Here is a 23,554-nt window from a genome sequence, read left to right as displayed (position 1 = left end):
GAACACATAAATTTTTACTAGAACTGACCAACGTAAAGCGATGGGCAATCTTTACAAGGAATTTTGTAAATGCTGTTGTTATTTGTTACGGGACTATTCTTAATTAGCATATCTTTAATGGTATTGTTATAAGAGAACACTACATTAACATTAAACGTACGTTTTCAAAATAAGTTACTCCTTATATTTTGCAATTGTCTTTTAGTGTTTTCTCGTCAGTATCATAGCTCCTGAAGAATAGGAGAGTCTTTTATACTTTTTAAAATTTCCTTTCTCCTGGTATGATCTTCACTTCAGGTGTCATTTTGTTGTATAGTCTTGGTGCACAACACACAAATGCTCTTTAGCCTGACTTACAATTTATTCTAGGCTCAAAAAGCCCGTATGCTTCACTTGCATGTCTGATTACGATATTCATTTCAGATCTAGAGAAGCTTAAGCAGTTTCTCAGGTATGCTGGTTCACCATATTGTAATACTTTAAAGACTGTCAGATATATTTTATATTTTATGGGAAATCGAGTAGATGATAATCTTAAATGAACAAAGTTGAGAATTGAAGGGTGACTTAGCGAGGGAGGGAAAAACACGGGTTCTTCCCATGGGTAGGGCTAAATGCGCATATGTAAGTGTTACATAGTAAAAATATGGAATGTTATTCCATATATATAAAAAAACTAAAACTATGATTAATTAAAACCAGTGACCCAAGAGGTCAACCAGATTGCTTGCAGGAATGTGATCAGACCAGAGACGATAAAGTATGCTAAGATGACGTATATAATAAAGTAGGTCCAAGCTTCCTGCTTGAGACAACTACCGCGACCTATAATTCAAACGGCCTACGTGATTTGTAATCTATGTCATCTGTGTGTATGTTCGTATGTTCGAGCTACTGTCTGCTTCCTTTATGATTTGTAAACGAGATTGTAGTCAGATTTGAATTAGCCATCATCATTGGCAGACCTGTACAAATTTCCTTTGATCTTCATCATGTAATCTCAGAGAATAGAAGTAGTTTTTGTACTCAGTGTTTTCTACTAGAACCTCACATCAGAAAGAGATCGAATGAAGTTATAACTATCATCATGGGTTTAACATATCTCCGTCGTCATAACACAAGAAGATATTGACTTCATAAGTTATCATCAAACCCCAAGACACTCCAATGAGTATGGAAGTGCATAACCAACCGACTTAGCGTAAGATTATCGCAAGTCTAACATAACCTCACAGGGCGCCTTATTATACAAGGCAACAGCCCTTATACATATACCCCTTCCCTGAATGAGGGATTTTACGGTTTGAATTGCCTTCATATATATATATATATATATATATATATAATTATTAATATATATATATATATATATATATAAACTTTGTTCACTACTGAATTTAGCAACAAGTCTGCTTTTGCAGCTGTTGTGGGTACATGAGTTAAAATTCAATGTTCAAAACTTTTTTCACATGAATGAATAAAGCTATTAAACATATAAACGAACATTTGATTAAAGATAACTTACGCCTTCGACCTTACGACCTGATAAAATCAGCTAATGCATCAAAAATAAAAACTAAAACTTCTTTAGGTTGTACAAAATTGAAAATACATAAGGTAAAAATTTTTTATAGAGTTAATGTTCTTTTATTGCTGATACTTTTCATTCCTCCTCTGTCTTTATGACGCCAGTTTTAGTAATCATAACTCAATCAATCCTCTACTGACTCATTATAATTGAATTAAATCAGTGTGGCCATTTATTTAACTACATTAGGAGTGCCGATATGAAATAAAAATCTCAAATTACTACTACTAATAGGACTCTATCAGCGCCCCTCTTCAACTTACCAAGTACTATACAGCAATCCGAAGTTCTGAACAGCAAATCTGCGTAGTTTGGAACTTTGCTAGGTCGCAACCAAGTTCACCCTGCCTAATTCAGTTGGCTAACGTATCGAACACCTTTCATTTATTTGAAGACGTTTTATCATCATCGTGTCAACGATAATCACTCATTTCTAGCTCAAGGAATTATAAGATAAAACGTAGTAGGTAAGTAGCTAGCTAGTATAGCCTAGTAGGTAGTAGGGTAAACAACCGCGGACCGTCCATCGTCATCGCGCTGGCGAGGCCTTATTCACTCGATATTTGGTATTTGTCAGTTTTGAAATCCAATAGCCTATGGCGGCGATCGTGTGGCTGGCCGGTCTAACCACAGACAATCCGCCATCTTTCCCAGCCTTCTCAGCACTCATTTGAACAATGTTAGCGTATAGGGTAAAAAACCGCATGGTACAGGGGTGGACCATGTACGGTCAATGTGTACAACCCCAAAAAAAGTACATTATAACGCGTCCTGACATCGGAGATGGGCATCAGACGCGACTTCTTGTTGGTGAGAAACGGAGCTAAAGAAACCTCCCTACTCCGGTGTCAGGACGCTTATTATGTACTTTCTTGGGGTTGTACACATTGATCGTACATGGTCCACCCCTGTACCATGCGGTTTTTTACCCTAGGTAGTGTATGTAACGTTTATTGATCTTACTCAAGATTGCAGTTGTAATCAGCACAATAAATAGCTAGCCTATATAGCCTACTATTAGTGAAAGTATGAAATTTTTTAGGCACAGGATACTGGTACGGCAGCCGTATCCCTGATTGTGATAGATAGGGTAAACAACCGCATGGCCTGGTTCAACTCACTGACAATCACGGCTGGACACCCTCCGAAAAAGTACTTAGGTATAATGCGTCCTGACACCGGAGATGGGCATCAGTCGCTGACTTCTTGTTGGTGATATGGAGCTAGGTAAAGACCTCTACTCACCTTTCAAAGTACCTAAGTGTTTTCTCCAAAGTTAGAAATTAAGGCCAAATTTAAAGCAGTTAAAACAGAGGGTAGTGAAATAAAAAGGGTGGTCCATAACGCTAGTGCAAATCTCACCAAAATGCTTTCGAAATTTTTACTTACGCTTAAAAAATCTTAGAAGATTGATGCCATCTTGATGTTTTTGGAGTCGCTTGTGTCAACAAACTTCCCATTTCCTGTGATAAATCCGCACACCCATTCTACCCATAGATGCTGGGGCACTTTCATCACAACAATCGGAACACGGTCACCGGCCACGGCATTTTTAAGTAAACAACTGTTTTGGTAGAAGACGACGACGAAGCGTGCACTAGATAATTATTTAAATAAAAAATAGTAAACCTCAATATTTTACTATTTATGATGATTAATTTGAAAATATTCGTTATGAAAAAAGTAACTCAATTCTGACTCAAATTTAAGTAATTATTTTTCGGAGTTAGAACGTTCTTTTAAGTCCTGTATTATGACGTTACGACATCTTGACTTTCGTACCTATTGTAGATGAATTGCTATACTCAACTTTTTTGCAGAATAGTTTACCAGTTATTCATGCAGATTGTTATCAGCTATTCATGTAATTGTTATAATCGTAATGCGCATATATATCTTTATTATTTACTTTTTGGATATATGAAGATGTTTTACTGCCGGATTACCGCCGTAGTGTGACGCAATCGCTTTCGGTCCCTGGGCCTCTGTCTGTTTTCGCACCATAAGAAATTAATGGGGCCGAATTGCAATGACCAGAAAGTCGTTAAAAGAGGAAAGTTAGCATTGAGGGGCATATGTTTTGATTGAGAAAAATATAAATTTATACAATAGCTAGCTTGTAAAAAATACTTGATTACAAAAAACTTGATTGACAACTAAGCAGCATACCTACTATGGGTTTCAGAGACAGTGCAAGCACGTTTTTTGGCAATATTTCTGTAACAAACACTCGTATCAGAACGAGATTTTGCTATAGTGTATTACACCCAGTGCCGTAATTTATAAGGATATCGTGAACCACTAATCGTAAAGAATAACGACACTTGTCCTTGTACCAAGAGACAAAAACTCCATTATCCAGAAATGGATACGAACACGCGTAAAAAGCTCCACCTACCCTCTCCCCCCCCTCCACCGCCACCCCTGTCCTTCCTTCCTTCACCTTCCTTTCTCTCTCTCTCTCTCTCTGTTGCCAATTGGTATGTGTTCACCCTCCAAAGTGGGTATAAGACTTGCACAAAACGTGGAAATTGTTGAAATTAGCCTATGTATTGAAAGTATGTATACATAATTATAAAAGCAATTTTATCATTATTGCATTACTATGACAACTAGAATTCATGGAAACAGTTTATAATAATGCATCGGCATATGTGTGAAGCTCCACTAATGTGGCAACAATGATTTTGCCATTCTTAGCATGCAAACATTAAAGGTTACATTTATGTCTGGCATACAGTTATTAAAAAAATCAAAGTACTAATATAGACTTAAATCAATGAAAAGTACCAGCAAAAAAAAAAACATTATAATCCACTTATCCGTCGTCTGCTCTGCGATGGTTTTCAGCAGCCAGATGTACGACAAGGTTAGAAACTTTGGATTGTATCTACTTCAGAAATATCTGTAATTTTTCGGGGTAATTTGGTTGCAAAAAAGGGATAATAGACATGAATTAAATAAACATTTTGAAATAAAAAAGTAAAGTTGAACTAAATAATGAGTAAAGTAAACAATTAAGGGAATAAAATTTTGCAGTGTCGTCGTCTGCTGCTCATAACTGTGTTTGTGGAGTGAGCGCTTAGGAACCAGGAACAACAACGTGGTTCAAGTGCAATGTGGAGTGAATTAAGACCAAAATAAAATGTGGTTTTATCCTTACTGCCATCACAACTGAAACTCCACAGTGCTTATTTGATTGTAATTATACACATTTTGGTCTTAATTCACTCCACATTGGACTTGAACCACGTTGCTGTTCCTGGTTCCTAAGCACTCACTCCGCAAACACAGTTACGAGCAGCAGACAACTACTACACTCTTTATGAGGTGCAAAGCTTTATTCCCTTAATTGTTTACTTTACCCATTATTTAGTTTAACTTTACTTCAGAATGTTTATTTAATTCATGTCTATTATCGCTTTTTTGCAACCAAATTAGCCTGGAAAAATTACAGATATTTCTGAAGTACGGGCAGACGATGGCAAAAAGACTCATCGTTGCCAATCTAGTGAGTTTCACACATACGCCGATGCATTTACAAACTGTTTCCATGAATTCTAGTTGTCATAGTAATGCAGTAATGATAAAATTGCTGTAATATGTATATATATTACAAATACATACGCTAATTTATTTAGGCTATATTTCCCCGGTTTTGTGTAAGTCTTATACCCAGTTTAGAGGGTAAACACATACCAATTGACGACACTGATAAACAATTGAAGAGCGCAAAACGCCGCAAAGAATGCTGTAGTCCCCTTGAATAAGTACGAATAAGTGTTGGTTAGAGGTCAGGTTTACGATTGTTGTGATGAAAGTGCCCCAGCGTCTATGGGTACAAGTGGTGTGCGGATTTAGCACAGGAAATGGGAAATTTGTTGACACAAGCGACTCTGCAAACATCAAGTTGGCATCAGTCTTCGAAATATTTGGAGTTGTTAGTAAAAACTTTGAAAGCATTTTGGGGTAGTGTGCACTGTGCTGGCTACACTTTTCATTACCCTCTGTTTAAATCTTAAAATATGGTCTTAATTTCTAACTTTAGAGAAAATACTTACTTCGAAAGGAGAGTAGAGCTCTTGAGCTCATGTTATCACCACCAACAACTCATGACTGATGAACTTCTTCGGTGTCAGGATGTGTTAAAGTACTTTTTCGGAGGGTGGCCAAAACCGCGGTAGTCGGTGAGTTGGCCAGTCCACTCGGTTGTTTACCCTAATACCTACCTACCTACTAACTGATTTTCATCGCTAAGGGTTCTGAGGCTTAGCTTCGGTGGGCAAGGTTATCTTAGTCCTATGGCTGTGTGTGTGTGTGTGTTTTGCTCTCCTTAGGCAGACTTATAGTACCTATACCTATCATAGGCTTATGGTATGTTGGCACCATGTTAACCATTGGGTTGGCTTGAATGACGACGGGAACAAGATAAAAAAAAAAAGTAAAAGTTGGTTCCCGGTAGTCGGTGACTGTATGTTTACTTTCTTTTAGGGTAAACAACCGCAGTCGATCCATCGTCATCCCGTGGCTTGGCCTTATTCACCCGATATTTAATTGGTGAAACAAGAATACAATTACATCTTTAAGCATACCATTCAAAAGATTGAAATTTCGTCAACATAATGAGATATATGAAAGCACCATACGAACTCTATGTAAAATATGTTTTCAAGGCAGTTTTGAAATCCGATATGGCGGCAACCGCGTGATGTGCCGTTCGTAGCCACAGACAATCTACCAGCCTTCCCAACACTCATTTGAACTATGTTAACGTATATATGTAACGTTTATTGATCTTACTCAAGATTGCAGTTGTAATCAGCAGTAAAACGACATTTTGTTGCCTATATTAGTGAAAGTATGAAACTTCTTATTCCCGGGGTCCTGGTTTGAACTGAAATTCATTTTTACCTTGTGATCGATGGTTTTATCCTCACTGCCATCTCAACTGAAACTTCACAGTGCTTATTTGATTTTAATTATACACATTTTGGTCTTAATTCACTCCAAATTGCACTTGAACCACGCTGTGGTTTCTGGTTCCTAAGCGCTCACTCCACAAACACAGTTACGGGCAGCACACGAGTGTACGGTTTATGAGGTGTAAAGCTTTATTCCCTTAATTGTTTACTTTACTCATTATTTAGTTTAACTTTACTTTGTTACTTCAAAATGTTTATTTAATTCATGTCTATTATCCCTTTTTTGCAACAAAATTAACCCCGAAAAATTACAGATATTTCTGAAGTACTACAGTGGTACCTCGACATACGAAAGGCTCAACTTACGAAAAACTCGAGATACGAAAGCCAATACGAAAAATTTAACGGCTCTACATACGAAAAGTTTTCAAGATACGAAAGGTTTCTGAAAGTCCGAGATTTGCCCGGATAACAATTTTGAAAATCGCGCAGCGCGCCGCCATCTTAGTACTAGTAGACTCGCCACCATCCTCCTGCTCTCCCATTGGTTCGTGATGCTAGTCGCAGCCATGAAATCCTTCTCTCCTATTGGCCAGCGTCCATCCCATCATGCATCTACTATGTACACGTGGTGGCATGGCTCGGCCACTCGGTACCAGCATTGTTATAGTACGCATGTTGTATTAGTTTTCGGGATCGTCAATGTGTACGTAATTTGTTCCGATACGTAATACAAACCATCGGTCCTTTAACAATAGGAAGTAGCTAGCGGCAGCTGGAACGGTCGTAAGCTTCGAACAAGGGGAGAACGGTAGTTAACTGCTTGTCCGACAGTCGCGCGCCGCGCGACTGGGAGGTAAACAAATCACTTTTGCTTTCGGCCGCGGGTGTGAAGGACGTGTTCGTCATCGCTCTCTGCCCGCTTCATCGTCGTATGCTTTGTTTATATTGTGTTTTCTACTAATGGTTTGTTTGACTTGAAAATGAAACTGTAAGTACACTGTTTTCATTTTCATTACTTAATTATGAACCAACATGGAGCTATCGCATAGATGCGGCGATTTCCTCTCTTTTCATGAATGAAGAACCCTTGAATTATGTCTCGGTGCCGAGGGCGGGCGCGCTCGCGACTGAGTCATGTATTTTGGGCGAAAGAGTGTAATTGAAAAATGTAAGTACTTTTTTCATTATATTTTGCCCTGTGCGTTCGTTACCGAGAGCGTGATTGCGCTCGGCACGAGCCTTTTATTTTGTATGATAAATGCAATGAAAGTGGATTCGCAATGTTTTTTTCAGTATTCTTTTCACATTTCATTTTATTTATTTGCATAAATTTAATTTGGATCAATTTTCGCTCTTACCCGGGAATTGATCCTTACGATTATTTTTTGTGAAAGTGAAATCGCAAGTGCAGTATTCTGTTTCATTTTCATATATATTCTATGATAGCATCATATTATTTGGATCAAGTTTCCGTTCTTACCCGGGAATTGATCTTTTTCCCCTTTAGTTTCTATGAAGTGAATCGCAAGGGCAGTATTCTGTTTCATTTCATATTACTTTTCACTGCTGTGCGGGGGTAGGGAAGCGAAGGTCTGCAGGAAGTCGTCGGAAGCTCTCCCGCGACTCCCTTGGTATCCGATTCTTCGTCTTCCTTCCTGCCCCCCTCAGCTTCTTCGTTGTATTTTGTATTTGGGGTCTTCCTTGCATTCGGGGTGGGGCATGTCTTCCCCCCGTGCGTGAAGGAACCCCTCTTACTAATCTGTCTATGCTACCGCAGGTGCTACATCCGTGGGAGACGACCTTGGACAGGTATGGACCACCGCGGCGGCAGGGCATGCCTAGCATCCACGGGCTGCTGCAGCGTCTAGCGAGGTCTGGGGCGGTCTCCACTACTACCACGGCCGCTTATGCTGCTCCCCCCCCTCCTGGTCTACACTCCCCATGCTGTGTCGGTGACGCCGTCTGCCGCTACTAGGGCCGCCGCCGTACCGAGGGGGGGTTGCCGCCGCCGCCTGTTTTCTTCGTGTTGCCTGCCCCAGACTTCCGCTGTTCCAGCAGCTCGCCCCTGGACCGGCCGCCAGTACCCAGGTTCCGCTGGCTGCCGATGATTCTACGAGGCGATCGCTGGGCCTGCCGTACCTGCCGCTGATGTGATTCCCGCTGCTGATGTGATTCCCGCTGTTGGCTTGGCTGTCCCTTCTGGGTCTACCGCTGCCGCTGTTCCTGCTGCTCCTGTCGCTCCTGGTTCCTGAGCCTGTCCATGCTGGTCCTGCCCACGGTGTGTCTTCCCCAGTCCCAGGTCCTTCCGGACAGGTGCAGTCGGGCCGTGTTGCTTCGGCAATAGCCCCGGCTCCGGCCTGGATGGAGGACCTGACGACTGTCCTGCGTGAGCTGACGAGGAAGAGGAAGAAGAGGAAGCTGTCATCTTCGTCTTCATCGTCTGCTGCTGCCTCTTCCCCTTCGACTTCTAAGGCCCATAAGCCGAAGAAGAAGAAGAATAAGGCTGCCTTCCCCCCTAAGAAGTCTCCTTCGGGAACTTCTAAGGGCCCGTCCCACCCCGGTGGGACGGGGGGTCCTTCTGCTGGTCCTCCTGCTCCTTCGGGAGTGGGGCCCGTCTCCCTTTCCGTAAGGAAGAGATAGACGGGGACCAGAGGAGTATCGGTTAGCTCTGGTACTTCCTCGCCTGGTGCTAGCGGCGATGCCGCTACGCCAGGTTCCGGCTCGGTCTCTCGTTCGCGAGAGATCCCGAGTGTACGTGCAGCCAAGTTCGGCGCCAGAGTTCGCTCGGCGCCAAGACGCGGCACGGAGCAGAAGGCTGGTGAGAGCCGCTCAGGTGACTCTCGCCAGGCCAGCGGCCGCTCTTGCAGCGACCAGCTGGTAACCCGGGTTTTCCCCCCTAAGAAGGCTCCTTCGGGACCTTCTAAGGGCCCGTCTCGCTCCGGCGATTCGGGGAGCTCTTCTGCTGGTCCTCCTGCTCCCTCGGGAACAGGGCCCGTCTCTTCTTCTACCAAGGAGAAGACGGGGACCAGAGGAGTACCAGCTTCGGCTGGCACTTCCTCGCCTGGTTCTAGCGGTTCTGCCGCTAAACCAGGATCCGCCTCGGCTTCTCGTTAGCGAGAAGTACCGAGTGGACGGTCTCCCGCGGGAGACCATCCAGCCAAAGTCTTGACGCCCGAGCTCGCTCGCCGTCAAGACCGAAGCGCGGAGCAGAAGACTGGTGAGAGTCGTGCAGACGACTCTCGCCAGGCCAGTGGACGCTCTCGCAGCGACCAGCTGGCTACTCGGGTTGACGTGACGGTCGCTGACCAGCCACGGGTTGAGGCGAGGAAGGGGTCCCACCCCGCGGCCGTCGCAAGCGGCTCGACGCGCCGAGAGGACGCTCGCCGGTTTCACCGCGACAGCGAGCCTAGCAGGTCACCTGACGCCGCTCCCATCGGGACCGGGCGGGGGACGGTAACCAGCAACGCTCGCCTGACGCTAGAGATCAGCGTCGACGTTCTCAGCCGAGCCTCTCGCCCCAGGCGAGCGGCAAGGCTAGGCCTGCTGCTCGATCGCCACCGCCGGCGGGTTGACGATCAGCAGCAGCCCTCCAAGCACGCTGGTCCTGCCAGCGAGCTAGGGGGGAGCGTCAGGTCTGCCTCTCCTGTACCTTCAACCTCCTCGGGCTACACTGGGAGGAGCGAGGTACCTAGGAGTGATCGCGAGAGGTGCGCTGCTCGCGATCCCATTATGACGCCGTATGGACCAGGCACGTTCTAGGACCGACCAGGACATACGCGCAAGTAGCTGGAGGCGACCGTCAGGGGTCTGCCGCTGTTCCTCCTTCTGAAGGAGGAGTATCTCGGGATCTGTTCTTGCTGGAGGGACTGGACGGTCCTACTCCGCAAGACGCGGTTACTCCCGAGATACAGAGGAATTTTGCAGAAGTCTTTAAGCTGATTCGTCAGCATAATGACCTTGCGGAAGGATTGACCGCTCCCACCAGCAGAGCCCACGTCTCTTGCTCGAGTCGTTTTGGGGCCCGAGAACCCAAACCGACGGTGGGTCTGCCACGATCGGAGCTTGCCGATTCTGTCTCGAACCAGAGTCTCTCGTCTCCGGACAAGAAAAGAAGGCTCTCTCAGTTCTGGCCGGGTCGATCAAAGCTACTTCCACCTCCTCTACTGCGACAGCGGTCGGTTTATACGTGTCTTCGGACACCGTATTTAAATACTCCTTCGGTCCTCCTGAGAGGTTTCGACCTCGACGAGGACTGGAATGAGTTGGAGGACGGTATTGGCTCTCTCCTGTCAGGTGTCGATCAGCCCCACCCAGACGACGTTCACAGTGGCGGCAGACCCTTACCTACAGAGAGATTCGTAACCCTCCGCGGGAAAACGTTTTCTCCTGACGATACGTTTTCCCAGACTCTGAGAGGCCATCGCCGCAAGGCGATGGCTGCTCCTACTCTTCTCCAACTGCTAGTTCCACTGGGAAGCGAGCGAGTATCCAATTCCTCCCCACCCCCATTCCCTCTCTCCTTATGGCTACGAGGGAAAGGGGAGGGATCCTACAGAGATTTCTCTGTAGGATCCCACGTTGGGGACTGCGCTACCGGGGGACCTTCGGGTCCTACCTGACGTAAGCCCCGGTCGTTGAGGAGGGATCCTGCCCCATTCTCGATTTCTACGGGAATCGAGAGGACCACCAGCCGATATCGTTTGACGAATTTGGTGGGGTTTCGCAGACTGCTTAGAATTCTACGGAATTTCTAGCGCATTCAGAGTGTTCAGAGTTTTTTACGATCTCCAAACACTTAGGCGAGACCACGGTCCAAAGTGAGCGAGACGAGAATCTCCGATATGTTACACGATAATCGGGAACCTCGCCTATGCTCGAATTCCTGGAATTTCTAGCATTGGGAAGAAGACTGCTGCTGAAAGAAACTATCTCACAGTAGGCGACCAACCTGGAATAGAGAAGATCGGACGGGAATATCCAGTTTGGCTTGAACTATCGTCTTAGTATTCTGTTCACCATTGAAGCTTTCCTTCGAGGAAGACTTCTCCTTCACTCTCTTTGATAGAGATCGAAGGTGGTCGATCTCCAATCCTTATTTTTTGTTTTCTTGAAGGAAAGAATTTAGGATGGAGATCGTTGTTCAGAATCCTACAAATATATCTACGTATATTAACCTCGCGACATGATTCTACTAAGCAGTTGAATTGTCCGAGGGGTAGGCGCATATCCTAGTTAATCTACGGATTGCGACTTAGAAGAGAAGTATTCTAATTGAACTGCAACTCGGGGTTGCCTGCAACCTCCCAGGAGTTTTCAGTTTCAATTTTATATACCGTACTTATGGTTTTGTCACGACAACACCATTTCAACTTTTATATTTACCGAAATTCGTTTCGCCTAAATATAATTGCTCGAGCATATCTTTTATGCTCGGTAGTTCTAGCCGAACGCATTCCTTCGTGGAATAATGGATTACCTGGCAACTCAGGATGACGAGTCAGCGAGAGCTCAGGCTCAAGTACTGCGTATTGAACTGCCTGATAGCAGCTCAGTATCAGCTGGGCCTCTGAGATGCACGGTCAGTTATGTCTCTCTCTCCCCTGCTTTGATTGACTACCGAACCGTATCTCTGCCCAACAATCATGGACTTAGGTCTCTGATTAACGGGGATTCTCGCAATAATGAAGGACCATCTACTGCTGTGACGCTAGATTCCATCGCCTTCGACATTGCGAGAATTTTCAACAGAGATATCTCTTGGACTCTTTCATCTTTCTGTTTACCGCACGGTAACAGAAGTCTATACAAGTCTCCCGCTGCATCGCACTGCGATAATGCGAATGATTTTGCAGACATCTGAGTTTGTCTTCAAAATATCTCTTATTCGTAGGTGTACAATTGTTCATTGTTCAACCCGAATTACAAGATGTGTCAGAAGACATCGCCTACTCTCCGACCTGACAGCTCTACTTCCAAATGTTCAGCCCATGAGAAGCAGTTCTTCAGGCGGCTTTCCCTGTGTTTTCATTACTGAAGAACGCCCCGCTTTCATTGCAACTACGACTTCTCACCGGACAGCAATGAAATAGCGGTTAGCGTTTTCAGTCATTTGTAAGCTCAGGTTATGAATCTTGAGAATCCTTCTCTCGATTCGTCTGTGAAGACGTAGGTTGCATTCAATATCTACCTTCGTCTTCAACGGTACATAGTGTTGTTTCTCCTTAGCTGAGATTCAACAACTATGAGATGTTTTGCCTTCAGGGACCTCGGTCTCTAGAAGGCAATTGACTTTCGCCTGTTGGGCACATGCCTTAAGAGAATCATCACCTCGCTGTCCGGCATTGGTGACAAAACAAATACATTATTTGTTTGGTCTCTCGGCATAACCCTTTAAAGGCGAAGGTCACGTGACTTACTCGGATGCTTGGACAACTTGCCTCCTACCGAACGCAGTCAGTCGGCAGCTGTCAGAGCGGCCGAGTCAGTTACGAACTACGCTGTTGACTTAGTTCGGTTGTTACAGAGCAATCATTACTTCGTTTTAATAGCTTGTCCACAGTACCCATACCATCGACACCCAGCATGGAGTGTCGGTGTCCTATCCACTACCGAGAACTTCGCTGCATGGGGATAGGAGGATGCGAGAGACTTCGTGGCAAACGGACAGACCAGTATGGGTACTGGACATCACCGAAGTAGAGAAGAGGGATAGGTCATGCGACTATTTCCTTCTTTTCCTCTGAGGAACTGCATGACTTCTCCTGCGAAGTCAAGCATCCAGGGGATGGGGATCCGTGACGCTCGATTTCGTACCGAACTTCGTAGCGAAGACTCAGAACCCTTCGGTCCCTGACGATTGGTTCGAGTCGTTCACAATCCCCTCCCTAATGGACTTCACCGCCTTCAATGCGAAGGAAATGCTGCCTTGTCCGCAAGAACTTCTCCGTGGCGCAGGTACTGAAGGCAGGGGTCTGGTCCAACCAGACCACATGCCCTTCCTTCTACCTTCGGGATATTGCACACAGGTCCTTGGATCTTTTTCCTTGGGACCCATGGTGGCTGCTCAACACGTTGTGTAGCGAACCCAGACCCTCGCAGGCTGAACAGCATCGAGTCCTGGTGTGACCGTAAGAATGGATGAGTGAATGAGAGTGTGACTGGCTCCTCTTCCCATCTTTTTCTTTCCCTCTACCTGTGGTTAGAGGGACACGGTCGTCACCCTGCTGGATAAGGACAAGATGCAGGTGAGCTACTCAACAGAGCCCATCCTATCCCTTTCACTAGGGATAGGAGCGTATATCCACCACTTCCTCCAACAAGGGGGAGGAAGTGGATGCCAGCTTGAGACAACCCATACTTTATGTTGCCTCTTGCAAACAGGAACAAGTTCTTGCTTGCTGGTACGAAGAGATACGCTTGCCTCTCTCTTAGTACTCGGCCCAGAGGTCTGACCATTGATCCTGCGGTGCACACCCCGATCAATCGGACAGAGGCTTGGATCCCTCCCTCGCTCTTACGACCAGGGAGGCATTCCAGGGATGGACGAACACCAGTCTGTTCATCAAAAGACTCAGATTCCTCCCACCAAGAAGTGAGTCTTCCTATTGTTAAAGGACCGATGGTTTGTATTACGTATCGGAACAAATGACAATTTGTCGAAAATTGCATTTTTCCTAACTATACAAACCTGAGGTCCTTTACATATAGTCCCTCCTCATGCAACCCCTCACTCTGCGTATTTTGCATGGGCCAAAAGCAAAAGTGATTTGTTTACCTCCCTTTCGGACAAGCAGTTAACTACCGTTCTCCCCTTGTTCGAAGCTTACGACCGTTTCAGCTGCCGCTAGCTACTTCCTATTGTTAAAGGACCTCAGGTTTGTATAGTTAGGAAAAATGCAATTTTCGACAAATTGTCATATTTTAAATAAAAGTGACCAAGATCTCTCACATGGGATAAGTGATCAAAGGGTCTCTCATGGGATAACTGGAAACTTTGCAAGGTTGGTAGAATCTCCACTCCCTGCTGAACAGAGGATGTAGACCAATCATTTACAACATGCATACCAGTATGTATACGTATAGTCAAGGCACTTCAGTTTATGTTGGAGGTCAGCAGCCGAACATTCAGTACCCAAACATTCAGTACCCAAATCAGTTGCAGAGAGAGCATTTGGTTGAACAGGGTTTTGATGGACACCAGGGCCAACAGAGTCATGAGGTGCAAAAAAAGAACCAAGTGATAAAAAACAGAAAATTGAAATTCTGTAAAAAAAAAAAGAAAAAGAAAAAAAACCTACGTAAAGTAAAAAAAAAAAGTAAAAAAAAAAGTTAAAAATCAAAAAAGAGAGAAAAAAAACGGCAGAAATTAAAGCCGCTTTTCATAAAGTGCAATCATTTGTAGAAGACACCCCCCGAAAAGGCTCACACAGGAACATTGTGAAAAGTAGGCAGAAGCAATCTTCCTTGGATAGTTACGTATGTACGTAGCCTCACTCAAAAGGTAAGCTTCCACATTTTACGTACAGTATATTTCTTGTTACCATGTACACTAATATACACTTTATTTACAGGTTATATTTTGCATTTTTTTATTAATTTAGGTATTGAATGGTCGAAATTGTTGTAGTATTTCATTGTTTATAGGTCAATTTAGCTTTGTTATGAAATTTACTGGGGTGTTTTTGGAGGGCTTGGAACGGATTAGTCATTTTACATGTAAAATGTGGTCCAAGATACGAAAACCTCATGATACGAAGGGCGCCTCGGAACGGATTAATTTTGTATCTCGTGGTACTACTGTACATATGAGCAGACGACGACAAAATGACTCATCGTTGCCAATCTAATGGAGCTTCACACATACGCCGATGCATTTACAAACTGTTTCCATGAATTCTAGTTGTCATAGTAATAGAGTAATGATAAAATTGCTGTAATATATATATATTCTACAAATAGATGCGCTAATTTCACTTATTTCCCGGGTTTTGTGTAAGTCTTATACCCAGTTTGGAGAGTAAACACATACCAATTGGCAACACCGATAAACAATTGAAGAGCGCGAAGAACGCCGGAGGTACCGTTCACAAGCAAAACTGTTGATATTTGAGTCAAGAATCTAGTTTTTCAACAACGATATTTTCAAATTAATAATCATGAATATGTAAAAATATTTATGCAATTCATGACCTTATACTGCCGTTTAACTATTTATTTAAATAATTATCTAGTGCACGCTTCGTCGTCTTCTACTAAAAATCGTAGTTCCCTTGGATAAGTAGTGGTTGGAAGTTGGTGTTTACGATTGTTGTGAAGAAAGTGCCCCAGGCGTCTATGGGTACAAGTGGGGTGCGGATTTAGCACAGGAAATGGGAAGTTTGTTGACACAAGCCACTCCGCAAACATCGAGATGGCGTCAATCTTCGAAACATTTTTAGTTGTAAGTAAAAATTTTGAAAGCGTCATGGGGGTAGTGTGCATTGCGTTTGGCAACACTTGTCATTACCCTCTGTTTAATCTTAAAATATGGCCTTAATTTCTAACTTTGAAGAAAATACTTACTTCGAAAGCTGTTCCTCTCACCACCAACAACTCATGAGTGATGATCATCTCCGGTGTCAGGACGTGTTAAAGTACTTTTTCGGAGGGTGGTCACAAACATGGTAGTCAGTGGGTTGGCCAGTGGGCACCAGTCACGAGTCATCGGTGGTGAGAGCTACAGCTCGATACCTCTACTATCCTTTTGAAGTAAGTTTTTTCTCCAAAGTTAGAAATTAAGGTCGTATTTAAGATTATACAGAGGTTAATTAAAGTCTAGCCATGCGCAGTGCAAACATACCTCCATGACGCTTTCAAAATTTTTACTTATACTAACACCAACAATTTAGAAGATTGACTGACACCATCTCTGTGTTTGCAGAGTCGCTTGTGTCAATAAACTTAACATTCCATGTGCTAAATCCGCACACCACTTGTACTCATAGATGCTGGGGCACTTTTCTTCACAACAATTGTCAACAATGACACCAACGGCGGCTTATCCAAGGAAACTATGATGTTTTGGTAGAAAAAGAAGTGGCACTAGATAATTATTTAAATAAATAGTTAAACAGCAGTTTAAACTGGTTGTAGTTATGTGTTATGATATTGTGTGAACTGTAATCATAATTTTGGTAATTCTAGGCAATAGCTCCGCGCAGACTGAATTGCATAATTTTTTTACATATTCATGATTATTAATTTGAAGATATTTGTTGTTGAAAAAGTAAATAGATTCCTGACTCAAATATCAACAGTTTTGCTATGAACAGTACCTACGACGTTGTTCGTGCTCTTCTATTGTTTATCAGTGTTGCCAATTGGTATGTGTTTACCCTCCAAACTGGGTATAAGACTTACACAAAACCCGGGAAATAAGTGAAATTAGTGTATCTATTTGTAGTATATAAGGGATTTTGACGTAGGAAAAATCTATTTCTGGGCGAGGAAGCCGTGTCGCCCAGTGAAATGTGTCCTCTTTAGCACTATTTCTAGTAAAATATTGCTATGATACCAGAGAACTGCTAAATTGGACATGTCAGAAGTCTCTGACTCGCTCACCTAAATAAAAAGGGTGTCGGTATAGAACTGGGGCGAGTGTTAAACACTACCACAGTAACCCTCCTTGTTCCTCATCAAAAGACCCTGAAAACGGGGAGCCGACCTATAGGTCACACCCAGCTACCCTGTTGAAGGGGACTGCGGCGTCATACTTATCGATAGCAAAGAAGCTTGGTGCACAGCAAGGGGGGGAAAAAGGAAAAAAGGGGGGGATTTCACTGGGCGACGGCTTCCTCGCCCAGAAATAGATTTTTCCTACGTCAAAATCCCTTTTCTGGGCTCAGCCGTGTCGCTCCGTGAAATTGTACCGAGAAACACCAAGCTATACTATCCTGAAAGGAAAAATCATATTAATGAAATCAAAGGAAATAATAAAATAGTTTAGAATTGGAAAAAATACAATTTATTTACAAAATATACTATATAGCCAAAACCAAAACATGTGGCAACATTTGCAACAAGTCACATACATAATAAAATAATTACAGATAATTTGTATGTACGTAAAAACTATACATGATTATACACTTATTCTAATAGCTAAGGCATTTGCTGAGGTAGGTAAAATGCTAATGAGGCTGGCATAATTGAACAGATTCATATGACACAAGGACGGTACTATAATGTGTAGCAGTGGGAGACACTGGCCTCCCTGCAGCTATTGCATGAAATTTAAGATCCTCTAAAGACTTAAGGTAGTGCTTTTTGAAAACCAAGGGTGACTTCCAACCAGTATACTTCTTCAGATCATCAAAATCCATATATTTGTGAAGAAGTTAACAGAAGTTTGCTATTGCCCGAATGTCATGCACCTTGGGGAATGACCCCCCTGGGCTGGCTTTCTTGATATATAAAATCTGCTGCCTAATGCCTTTTAGAGATAGTGTACCACCATCTTTTCTAATGAAAAGGGGGCCTTCGGAATAGGTAGACGTTCCTAGATAAATAGTCCTTAAGAGTTTTAACAGGACATAACGATGGATCCTGCGGAAGCGGGACAATCTTCCATGGAGACCACCTCATCAAGGGATCTTCATTCTTAGCTAGAAATTGCTTATTTGGCGAAAGCAACACGTCCCCCGAGAAAGGAACTAAATATGCTTCATCTCTAGATAAAGATGACAGCTCTGATATTCTGGCACCTGAAGCTAGACTCAATAAGAACAGAGTTTTACGCAAAATGGTTTGGTAATCACATTGAAGTTGTCTGTTTCCGAGGCTAACCTAAGAACATCATTAAGAAACCATGACACTGACGACAGTCTGTGAACGGGCCGTAGACGTGCACATGCCCTTGGGATAGAGGTGAAATAAGACTCGGTTAGATTGATACCAAACCCGAGAAGAAAAATCTTTTTCAGAGCTGACTTAGTGGTTGTAATTGTTGCAGCTGCCAAGCCTTGTTCAAACAAAGACCTGAAGAAGGTTATGGCCACGTTCATGTCATTACTTTGATATTTGATTCTCTGAGGAACGAAGACAATTTCTTAACTGCTGAGTCATACTGGCGAAGCGTAGACTCTCTCTTGTCTGACTCCAAGAACAACATGTTCTGTGGATCAATGTCGCCTACTCTCTTACCTGCAAACTTCATGAAAATCCATAAAGTTAGGGTTTTGTGAAGACCTGAGGAATCGAACACAGTCCTCGTTTGAACTTGTTGCGATAGTCTCAAGTCCGGGAGAGGGTGAGGGCGAAGACCTAGTTCCAGGAGAAGGGGAAACCAGTTGCTCTTGGCCAGTGAGGGGCTATGAGAGCCACCTGGCCTTCGAAGGATCTCAACTTGTGCAGCACCTTCAGGAGAAGGTTCACTGGAGGGAATAAATAGATTTTCGACCACTGGTTCCAATCTATGCTCACCGGGCGTCCGTAGCGTATGCCAGAGGGTCCAGATTGGGGGCTACATAACAAGGCAGCTTGTGGTTTGCCTCTGTGGCAAACAGATCTACTTCTAGACCTGGTACTCTTTGGCAAACCCTCTCGAAGGATTCTTGGTCCAGTGACCATTCTGATTCCAGAGGGACCGACCGAGACAGGGCGTCTGCCACTACATTGTGGACTCCTGCCAGGTGAGTAGCCGACAGATGCCAGGTGTTCTTGGCTGCTAGAGAAAAGATTGCTATCATCACGTGGTTCACATGACTTGACTTTGAACCACCTCTGTTTATACAGTGTACTACTACTGCACTGTCGAGGACCAACCTGATATGAGTCTTTGGAGGACGGAGCTTTTTTAAAGTTAGAAACACTGCCATAGCTTCTAGAATGTTGATGTGAAGTGTTTGGAAGTGAGGTGACCAAGTTCCCTGAACCTTCTCGTGCTGTGAATAACCTCCCCAACCTGTCAGCGATGCGTCCGTATGCACCACTAGGGACGGGGACGGACAAACTGCAACGGTAACTCCTTGGCTAGGTTGGCGGCCTTTGTCCATGGGCGCAGGCGTTTTCTGAGAATCAGAGGTATCCGGGCAAACTTGTCCCGACACTTGGCATTTGCCTTCGAACGCCAAACTCGATTGATGTCCTTGAGCTTGGCTTTCAACAGAACGTCGTGACTGAGGCAAACTGGAGCGAGCCTAGGATCCTCTCCTGATTCCTTCTCGAAGTCTCTTTGCACTTTAAGAATTGTCTTGTTGCCTTGGCAATCTCCTTTCTCTTTCCTGCTGGAATGGAAAGTGTGTGAGAATCCAAGTCCCAATGAATCCCTAGCCACTGGAACTTGGACTCCGGAGTCAACCGGGACTTGGTCCTGTTGATCTTGAACCCTAAATATTCCAGGAAAGACATGACCTTGTCCGTGGCTTTCATACATTTGCCTTTGTCCCATCTCCCAGATTAGCCAATCGTCTAGGTACGCCACCACCAATATACCCTGGGATCTTAGCTCCTGCACCACTGCCTCCGCCAGTTTCGTGAAAACCCTTGTGCTATATTCAGCCCGAAGGGCATTACTTTGAAGAGTAGGCTTCTTTCCCTAGTTTGAAGCCGAGGAATGGTCGGAAGTGCCGAGCTATCGGGACATGATAGTAGGCGTCTGTAAGATCTATAGAGGTGGTGACGGCCCCACGGGGAGTAAGGTAATCCGCACCTGAGAGATGGTCAGCATTTTGAACTTGTCGCAACGAATGTACAAGTTTAGACGGGACAAGTCTAAGATCACCCTTCTTTTGTCGGTCCCTTTCTTTGGGACGCTGAATAGACGACCCTGAAATTTCAAGTTCTTCGTCTTGGAGATTGCTCCCTTCTGGAGAAGGTCCTTGAGTAATCCATCAATTCCTGCGTTTGTTCCTGATAGAAGGTGATGGGTGGAGGAGGACCTTTGATCCAACTCCAGCCTAGGCCTCTGGATACTATGCTTTTTGCCCAACTGCTGAACCCCCAACGATGACGAAAGAGGTACAGCCTGCCTCCTACCTGAGAAACTTCATTGAGATGATGAAGGCCGGGATCCTCTGCCTGACCTTGCACCTCTAGTTTCGCGCCCTTGGGCTCTGGCTCCTCCGCGCTGGCGAAAGGATCCTCTAGCCCTGCCACCCCTAGCATTCTGGTAAAGGGGTGAAATGCCCGACTCTCATAGACCGGTTAAAAGCGGGCGACACTGAATACTGTGAGGAGGCCTGTTGGTTTTTAGACGGCGGCGAAAGGAAGACAAATTGATGCTGTTGCTGAGGCTGAGCCTTAGAAAGTCGAAGGCTGGGATACCTGTTGAATTGGAACAGCTTGTAGCACAGGATGCTGTTGCGGGACTTGGAAAGGTAGGAACTTCCTTTGCCTCTTCTTACCCTAAAACTGGAGGAAGAAGACTCTGATTTCCTTTGAAAGGATTCCCCAACGCAACCTGATGCGTTGGTTAAGACGTGATGCTCGCTCTGAACCTCGGATACTGCTGAAGCTGGGAAGAGATCTGCACCCCAGATTGAGGAAGCTAGAAGCTTGTTGGGTTCATGCCTTATCGTCGCCTCAGACAGAACATGCTTCCTGCAATTTCTCCTAGCAATGCAAAGTCGTACAAGTCACATTGCATGCTTAAAAGTAAACGACTTCGCAATGACCTTAAACAGCAGCTCCTGAGCGTACTCCCGAGCCGCCGTCTCTGTCATCACTAGGGAGTTAAGAGACCTTGCGAGACGTGTCTTAGCGTCAAATTCGGCTTGGATCAATGCGTCTGACAGCCTAGGAAGGCGTTCACTAAACAAGGTGATTGCACAATCTGGCTTCAGCTTGCCTACCGAGAACGTAGCTGGCAAATCCTCCCACAAATCCTCCCTACCTGGGAGTAGTAAAGATGTGGGATCTGTCTCCCTAAGCTGGGGCATGGGCTCTTCTCGAGTCACTGCCTGGAGTGTTAGTTCTGCTACCTTTGATGTAAAAGGTAAGGGGTTGCCGACATCAGTTGTAAACATGGTGAAAGGACTTTTAAAAGCTGTTATTCTAGTATTTGAGCAGTCCCACTCTTCTAGGCTCCGTACCCATGTTTGCTGAGCCTGATCTCTAGAAAGGATAACAGTCTCCTTGGGGACCTTATCCTCTCTAACCAGAGCTGCCTCCGTAAGCCTAACATAGCCGATAAATGGAGGCTGTAACCTTCGGGGAAAAACTCGAAATCCTCGAGCCTACGTGTGCCGCAACCTTCTATAGTCAACATCCCATTGACAAACGGAGCGAAGTTAGCACCCTCCAGGGATTACCGGGGTGGAAGGGAGGGAGCGTGGACCCGTCAGGCATGCTCTGAGCTTGCATCAAGCTACTAGAAGGGGCCGAAACTGCCGACTCCTGTCTGAGACCTGCAATCAGGGAGTCCTGAGCACCTAACCTGCTAAACACTTCTTCAAACCTTGCTGCAACTGAGCTGAGTAAACTACCAAGGCTACTGACCTGATTTAGAATATTTGTGTTGAACTGGTCTTGGTCAACGGAAGGAGAATCATCCTGTCCCTCTTGCGGTACCTTAAGAGGTATCCGGTCCCTAGAGGTTAATGGAATGGGACTGGTAGGGCAATAGGAAGACTTCCCTCCTTGAGACCTTGGGATTGAAGTTTGGAAAGTGACTTTATTTTAGTTTTAATATGTGTATGAACTCTGGTGACTGCCCAGGCCTTGGCACTGTCTCTGATCTGCCTTTAAGCAAGGTTTTACCCGCAGGTTTTTTCTTTAGTTTAGGAATCACAGAGAAGGAGTGCAACCTGGGAGGGGGCAAACCTCCTGTGAAACCCATGAAGGAATTGGAAGTAGAAGGAGAGGAAGAATCAGAGTCACTCAAGGAAAGATCCGGTGACTAACAAGCTAGCCTCATTAACACTGTTACCTGTACCGTGCCTAGTGTAACGGGCAAATCCTCAACACTTCAAGTGAGACTTCCTCTAGTCCAAGGTCCGGCAATTCCGCCTCTTGCTGTTCAATAACTGAGTCTTGTATTGATTTGATAATTGGTGCCGCTACTTTTGGATCGACGTATCCGGCAGATTTTCCGGCTGGGAAGAGCAAAGTCGCCATATCTCGGGACAGAATATACGGCTTAGCCTTCCCTACGTTCCGTCCAACCCTCCAACCCAGATCTTGAGGGCGGAGAGTGCAGCATCCTTAATAGACTGCTCAGCCTGTAATGCAAGGAATGTGTCCCAATACCAAGTAAAATTCCCTTGAACCTATTATTCTATAATTATTGATTAAACAATGTAATTTAATTTAAAGAAATTTTAATTGATCATTTATTTTATCTCATTTCAATATTTTTTTTTTTTTTTTTTTTTTTTTTTTATTACAATAAACATAGAATCAGCAGTGCGGCAACTTACCGAAGAGGTAGCCTGATGTACCAAGTCGTAGCAGGCAAAACAGTTTTCATGATGCCAGACCACGGAATCAGGAAGCAGCACTGCACAGGGGGCGTGGCCCCGACAAACGTCATGGCCGCACGGATCTTGCAGAGCAGCACTACAGCCGGCAACCAGACACTGAGAGGCCTGTAAGTGCAATAATATATAAGAACAATTGCACACACTTAATAGGATAATGAAATATATTTCTTTTCTTTTTTTTTTTTTTTGTGCCGGAGCATTCCGGGCTATAAAGAAAAGAAAGGGTATAAATATATTCATATGTTAACGTCCCGGGGACTGTGTAAGGAAAAAAACCACCCGGAGTTGTATACCCGGAGCTGTATGACCCGGAGAGGGGGGTACACGAAGTAACCCGGGGCGGCCACATGAACTCGCAAGTCCGTGGCAAGAAAATAAAAATAAAAATAAAGATAAAGATAAAAATAATGATAGTAAAAACTAAAATAACAAATATACTATCTCCGCCTACGGAAGAGTAACTTCCGTAAACACAACCCTCAATGACTCCGGGAGAGGCCGGAATCTAAACCCGCCTTATGCGGAGAGGGAATGTTTTGTTTTAGGCGGGTGGATGTAAGCTCCGGGAGTGAAAGAAGCAGAGC

General features: G+C 44.5%; 1 protein-coding gene across 2 annotated transcripts in view; it reads left to right on the top strand.

The window, feature by feature from the left end:
• Positions 1-2,005: 2,005 nt before the first annotated feature.
• Positions 2,006-23,554, top strand: part of LOC135223548 (ribosome biogenesis protein SLX9 homolog) — a 53,526-nt gene continuing 31,977 nt past the window's right edge. Inside the window, exon 1 of one of the 2 annotated variants that reach the window (XM_064262049.1) lies at positions 2,006-2,055. The gene's annotated coding sequence lies outside the window, so the exon portion shown is untranslated. Of the gene's footprint in view, positions 2,056-2,244; positions 2,268-23,554 lie in introns of those variants that run through there. The other variant, XM_064262050.1, reaches the window with a different exon arrangement.

This window comes from Macrobrachium nipponense, chromosome 10, assembly GCF_015104395.2.
Source record: "Macrobrachium nipponense isolate FS-2020 chromosome 10, ASM1510439v2, whole genome shotgun sequence".
NCBI lineage: Eukaryota > Metazoa > Arthropoda > Malacostraca > Decapoda > Palaemonidae > Macrobrachium > Macrobrachium nipponense.
This window is presented reverse-complemented; position numbering and strand designations above follow the sequence as displayed.